A 7,715-nucleotide genomic window follows, 5' to 3' on the forward strand; every position below is an offset into this window, starting at 1 on the left:
AACATTGCCTCTGTTTATAAAAACCTATTCCCTGTGAAAGGATTACATTCCTTGTTATAAAAGCATATTCTTAGCATTCTTCCAGAAATCAGACTTTTTAAATTGTATAGTTTGGATTAGAAGGTTGGCTATTTTGCTTAGCATAATAATCTCCAGGTCCATTCATGCTGTCCTAAAGGGTAAGATTTCCTTTTCATATAGCTGCATAGTACTCCATTGTATAAATTACCACAGGTTTTTATCCACTCAGCTACTGATGGGCACTTGGGCTGTTTCCAGATCTTAGCTACTATAAATAATGCTGCTATGAACATAGGGCTGCATATATTCTTTCTGATTGGTGTTTCAGGATTCTTATTATGCTAAGTGAAATAAGCCAGTTAGAGAAAGACATGTCACATGATATCACATATGTGGAATCTAATGAACAAAATAAACTGACGAACAAAATTGGTCAGAAGTGTGGATGCATGAAACAGACTGACAGATCTCAGTGGGGAGGAGAGGGATAGGACAAGAAGAGATTAATCAAAGAAAATACACATATATGCGTAACCCATAGACACAGTAGTGTGGGGAAGGCCTGGGGTGGGGTGGGGTGGGGCTGGGTGGAGGGAGACAAGGGGGAAAACTGACATCTGTAATACTGTCAACAATAAAGTTGAGTAGAGTTAAGCAATACATTCAGGGTAATAAGGGAATTATTAAAACAAGTGTAAATGGGGGAAGTCATTCTTTAGTTTTGGGTTTCTTTCTACATCTATTAGTAGAACCTAGCTCATCTCTGATTGCCACACACCCACACAGTCCTTGAATTTGATGGTAAGGGGTGGGGGGAGTCAGTCACAGTTATTAAGTGGACAAAAACTACTAAATAAGATTAATAACTTTCAAGTACATGTAAAATGCTTCAAGTGACTACAGAAAGAGGATATTGTCCATTAAGACATTTGACGGGTAAAGTGGTAAAACAGCTGAAAACCACTGACTCCTCAAATGCAGTAAATTAGATTTTTTGGTTATTGGAATTGTGGACACTGGGAAAGAAAACACCTGATAGGAGCTCCTCGTGGCTAATCAGGCTCAAATTTAAAAGCAAAGCCTAGAAGCTGTTTCTAAACAGGCCTTTCATGCAAACCGTACTTTAGGGAGAACCCTGCACTGAACTGCTTGCTTACACTGACATGTGAGCCAGCCCTTATAAAAGTTTCCGGAATTGTATTTCAGCCCCATCCAATAACAGCTGCACAGCTCTATTCCCATCATCATCTTTACTGACCAAAGTGGCTCCATTATCAATCAGAACATTGCCTTTTAGATCAATCAAACTGCAAGGATTTAGTTCTTCATTTGCATGAGGACAGACCAATAAGAGACCAGGGACCAGGTCCTCTGTCTATATGTTGGCTTCCCTCTGGCTCAGAGCACACTTTTCCTGTCCACCAAAGGCTGAAGCCTTCATTTCCCCAGCTGGAGCTGAAACGCCAAAGACATCACACCAGAGCAGAGAGGAGCAGACCTGTGCAGGGCAGAATGGAGCAGACCAGCATAAAGCTTAGTGGAACAGAGCAGGCAGAGCAGAGCAGAGCTGTCTAGCTGGAGAGGGGCCTCAGCCCAGGGCCACCTTGCCCCATGGTTGCCTCACAGGCATGTTGTTCCACAGCTGTGCTGCTTCATAACTGAGTGTAATACTATTTAGCTGCTCCAAAGCTGTGCTGTTCTAACAGCAGTGCTGTATCGCAATTGAGCTGTTTGAACTGAATAGTTTCCTCCTTCACTGCACGCCAATTTGGGGATTACTGTTGGGGTTGAATTGGAGCCAAGGACCATTGATTGACAGAATTAATGAAGCTAAAGAAGAAAATATTTAAACTATAATCAGAGCAATTTTCCAATAGGTAGTTTTCACTAGGATGGCCTAGAAGAACCTTTTAAAGTTTTTTTTAAGTAGTTTATTTAAAGTTAAAAGTTTTCCCTCGGGGTTCTGGTCAAGATGGTGGTATAGGTAAATGCGGTGCTTGCCTCCTCCCACAACCATATCAAAATTATAACTAAACTACAGAACAACCATCATTCAGAACACCTGAAATCTGGCTAAATGAAAGTCCTACAACTAGGGAATTAAAGAAACCACACTGAGACCGGTAGGAGGGGCGGAGACACGGGGCAGAATCTCAGAACAGGCTGGTCCCACACCCACGTATGGTGGTTTAAAATTGGGAGGGATATCTTGGCTGTGGAGGTTTCCCAGATGAGCGAGGGGTTCCAGCCCCATACTAGGCCACCCAGCCCAGGGTTCTAGTGCCAGGAAGAAAAGTCTCCATATCCTCAGGCTATAAAAACCAGCAGGTATTGTGGCTGAGTGACACAGAGGCTGCTGGAGTCCCAGGCATTCCTCTTAGAGGGCCACCAAATGGACTTACTTGGACTCACTCCCTATGAGCTCCAGCACTGGGGCAGCCGCTTAAAAGGAGCTAGAGACATTTGGGGAGGAACTAACTTGTCTGGAATCAGGGTGAAAGCTGATAGGAAAGCTTTCTCGCAGACAGAAGGGCTAGCAGAGGCCATTGTTCCTTTGCTGAGCCCTCCCTGCCACAGAGCCAACAGGCAGGTGCCCTAGCTGAATTTCCATCAACTGGGCTCATACTTTTTGCCCCATCCTGGTGACTCCCTGAGACCCTGCCCCTCCCTACTTGCAGGCTCATTCAAGCCATTTCCCGTGGCTTTTCCATACAACTGGCCTCTCTTGCATCATGCTTTGGAATTTCTCTCAAACAAATAGCATCTGGCCTCAGCATGCACTGTACCTCTCCAAGTGGAGAGGCCCCAGGCCCTGCACTAGTGGTAGCCCTCCTTGGTTCAATAAGTGGCTCCAGGCCTGGAACTAGCAGCAGCAAGCCTTGGTTCACAGCTTGGCTCTCCTGGGCACCTCCAAGACCAACACAAGTAGCAGCCATCTCAGATCACTCTGTAGCTTGTGCCAGGTGGCCTCAGGCAGGGCAGGGGCAGTGGCTGACTTTGCATCTTCCGGGATGCCCCACAGGCAGTGCACCCAGTGGTCAGCTTCAGACCACCCAGGAATACAACACTACCACCTTCATGAGTAACACACTCAAGGGGAAGACTTGGTTAGCACCAAAGCCTCTCTGAAACAAGTTCTGCTCCATAGGGTCTGCTCCTGCACAGCAGTTCTCCCACTGTAGACACAGCTGATCCACACAACCAGTTGGCCTGGGGGTCAATCCCTCCCAGTGAAGCCAACATCAATGAAGGCTCAACTGCAATAGGACAGTACACACAGCTCACACAGGCATGCACCTGGAATGCCCAGCTCAGGTGACTGGGGAGGCTGAGCCAATGGGCCCTACAGGACACCTATTACCCAAGGCCACTCTACCAAGTCGCCTTGGTAGAGACATAGCAGCTCTACCTAATACATAGAAACAAACACAGGGAAGCAGCCAAAATGTGGAGACAAAGAAACATGTCACAAATGAAAGAGGGGAAATCTCCAGAAAAAGAACTAAATGAAAGGGAAGCAAACAAACTACTAGATACAGAGTTCAAAACAATGGTTATAAGGACGATCAAGGAATTTAATGAGAATTTCAAGGAAATTAGTGAGAATAACAGCAACACAAAAAAGGACCAGTCAGAAATGATAGATTCACTAACTGAAATGAAGAATAATTTACAAGGAATCAACAGTAGAGTAGAAGACGCTGAGAATCAAATTAATGATTTGGAATATAAGGAAGAAAAAACACCCAACCAGGAGAGCAAAAAGAAAACGAATCCAAAAATATGAAGATAATATATAGAGCCTCTGGGACAACTTCAAGTGTACCAACATTTACATCATGGGGGTGCTAGAAGGATAAGAGAGACAGCAAGAAATTGAAAACTTATGTTTTAAAATAATGACAGAAAGCTCTGACCTGGTGAAAGAAAGAGACATACAAGTCCAGGAAGCACAGAGAGTCCCAAACAAGAGGAACCCAAAGAGGCCCACAGCAAGACATATCATAATTAAAATGCCAAAGGTTAAAGTTAAAGAGAGAATCTTAAAAGCAGCAAGAGAAAAGCAGTTAGTTACCTACAGGGGAGCACCCATACGACTGTCAGCTGATTTCTCAACAGAAACTTTGCAGGCCAGAAGGGAGGGTCAATAAATATTCAAAGTGATGAAAAGCAAGGACCTACAACCAAGATTACTCTACCCAGCAAAGCCATCATTTAGAACTGAAGGTCAGATAAAGAGCTTCCCAGACAACAAAAATGTAAAGGAAATTCATCACCAACAACCAGTATTACATGAAATGTTAAAGGGTCTTCTTTAAGAAGAAGAAGAAGAAGGAAAAAAATATCAAAAATATGAACAACAAAATGGAAATAAATACATATTTATCAACAATTGAATCTAAAAATCAAAATAAATGAACAAGCAGAACAGAAACAGACTCGTAGATACAGAGAACATTTTGACAGTTGCCAAATGGGAAGGGGGTTAGGGGATGGGCAAAAAAGGTGAAGGGATTTAGAAGTACAAAGTACAAATTTACACCTGGGGGTGTAAATAGGGAACATAGGGAATATAGACAATAATATTCTAATAACTATTTATGGTGTCAGATGGTATGAGATTTTGGGGGATGATCACTTAATAAGTTTTATAATGTCTAATCACTGAGGTGGACACCTGAAACTAATATAATATTGTATGTCATCTGTAATTGAAAAATAAAAAAAAATTTTTAAAGTTTTCCCTCATTATTAAAAAGAAAAAAATAGAAAAAATGGAAACTAGAAAGAAAAAACCACGACACATTAGGGTGGGTTGATGTATTTATTTTTAAGGCAGGTTTATTTTATTGTCTAGTAGTTACTGAAGTCCCTTATAGGCAAAGTGTGCATGTGCATACTGGTCTGTAAAATTCACCTCTGCCTTCAACATGCCAAAGGTATCCTGTGGGTTGTCTCACTTCCAGGCACCAGGTTGCTTCCTGCAAAGCCGCTCTAAACTCCTCTTTGAGTAGCAGAGATCCATGGGTATATTTTCTGAAAGTGTGGAAAGCTTGGCAGCTTTGACCTGTTCCTGTAGGGGGTTGGGTATATGTAGTAGCATCAAAGATTTATGGAAATAAATACCTAACACAAGGTATAAATGTCACTTTTGTTTTCCCTCAGAGCTCACACAGGATTCTTTGAGACATGATGTGTTTAACCTCTTGCCAAAATCCAAGTTGGTACTTTTCCAGTAATGCGGCTAACCCAACTGATTAAATTATGAGAAGTAAAATAAATGTGCATTTTTTTTATGAAATGAGGAAATTTTGGTTCCCTTGGACTATTCTGTATGGGCTTTTGTTTGTACTTGTAGGAAAAAACCTCTTACAAGGTATAAATACCATCTCTGCTTTTCCTCAGCATACATAAGCTACATTGAGGTTTGATTTTTAAGTTTGCTGCCCTTTGAGGTTGACATTTAGCCTACGATGTGGCAAGCCCAAATTTTTTAATTTTTTTTCTCTTTCAGTAAGTGGCTTTATTTTTAATTTATGTTTTTTATTGTTCGAAACATTACAGATATCTCTTTTCCTCCCCATTGACCCCTTCCTCCCCACCTCCACCTCCCTCCCTAGTCCCTCACCGCACTATTGTTTGTGTCCATGGGTTATGCACATATGCATATAAGTTCTTTGGTTAATCTCTCCCTACCCACCCCCATCTTCCCTCTGAGATTCATCAGTCTGATCCATGCTTCCATGTCACCAAATCTATTTGCATTTTTTTTATGAAAATGAGGAAATTTTGGTTCCCTTGGGCTATTCTGTGTGGGCTTTTGTTTTCACTTGCAGAAAAAACTCTTACAAGGTATAAATGTCATCTCTGCTTTTCCTCAGCATACATAAGCTACACTGAGGTTTGATTTTTAAGTTTGTTGCCCCTCGAGGTTGACATTTTGCCTGCGATGTGGCAAACCCATTTTTTTTTAATTCAAAAAGGAAAACAAAAGGCTATTTCAGAAAATACATAAAGTGAAACAGTTACAGGAAATAAGACTCAATTTTTAAAAATCTTCACCCAAGGATATGTTTATTGATTTTAGAGAGAAGGGAAAGGGGAGGGGGGAGAGAAGGAGGGAGAGGGGGAGAGAGAGAGAGAGAGAGAGAGAGAGAGAGAGAGAGAGAGAGAGAGATTGATGCGAGAGGGAACATTGATTGGTTGCCTTCTGTATGGGGACAGGGCAATGCTCCAAACAACTGAGCCACACTGGCCAGGATGAGACTTTTGTTTTTAAGTCATTTGTCTACAACTTCACCCAGATTTCTTGTGTGAGAGAAGCCATTAAAACTTAATTATGGATTTTCTATTAGATATCTCTACCCCATGGAACTTTGTAGAGTTAGGCACTTGTAAAAAGCATGGCAAATGTTAATGTTATAATGGCTCTTTAATGCTCTGTGTGAAATAAATTGTTGATCTAAATACCTCATTCCATGTAAGCCACCGTTTATATAGTAGAAACCACCTGCCCAGTTAGAAACCACTTAACCACAGAAACCACTGCTAACTTCCTCCTGGTCAAATCACTTTTTGCTGCTTCTCTTTTCTGAACTCACTGCAGTTAATGCCACCGAAGATCATTATTTTGTTCTTTGTTTTGACCTTGTAATATCCTGCTTTTCCTCCCTTTTACTGCTCTTTCTGGTTTACTTTGCTGTTTTAATGTCCTCCTACTTTTCCAGAGTGGCTGTCCCCAAAGGCTTGCATTTGGCTTTCTGCTCTTAGACTATGCTAACTTTGGAGGAATTAAATGCAGATCATCATCAGGCCTAACCCCTTGCTTTCTAGTGGGACGGTTTAGTTGAGTGTTGCTCACAGCGGCTTGCTTGTATTCTCCCCTCTCCCCACCACACCCCAAAGATTAACATTTTGAACACTTAAAAATTCAAAAACTCCTCCTATTACATTAGTCTATGGACATGAGGCACTCATATGATCTTGATTGAACTGGCTCCTTCACCAAGAATATCAGTTTATGGGAATTGGGAGAAATGGGCCAGTTGCTCTAAAAGTTTATTATCATTGGTTCTGCCACATACATATCTCAGGTAAACATGAATTCTTTGTGTAAGATTGCCCTATTTGCTCTCATTACCACGTCTTCAAAGTTTTTATTTTAAAAAAAGTAGTGACTTGTAAAGACTCTTCACTCTTCCAAAAAATTTCTCCTTACCTTTTCTGGGAAAAGACAAGCCTTGTAGCCACATTCTCAGGGCAAATCGAACTGGCATGATGCTTGCCTGGATATAGACAATTCATAAACGCGTGTATACAGCATCTAAGGAGGTGATACAACTACTCAGAGTCATCTCTGGAAAGGTTGAGTAGCTACATTAATGTACATAGTTAGAGCAACACATGTGAAGTACACTTTTAGAGATTTTGAGAGGTGAGGGCATACATACAGTGTCATTCTTTCATATAATTCCTTAGCAGGAAAATGGCATATAAGAGTCTTTTTGTCCACCCACTCAGTTTCTGGGCCCCAGAGGGGAAGTGAGAGACTAATGTTTATTGAGCACTTACCAATTGTCAGCTTTTACACTGTGTGAGGTGCTTCAATCTGCTACCCTCTACAGGGAGGTAGTGCTATTCTCATCTCTCAGACCACCCCTCCTCCACAAAAAAGCTGAAGATTAGATCAAATA

The sequence above is a fragment of the Miniopterus schreibersii genome (assembly GCF_964146895.1).
Source record: "Miniopterus schreibersii genome assembly, chromosome: X".
Taxonomy (NCBI): Eukaryota; Metazoa; Chordata; class Mammalia; order Chiroptera; family Miniopteridae; genus Miniopterus; species Miniopterus schreibersii.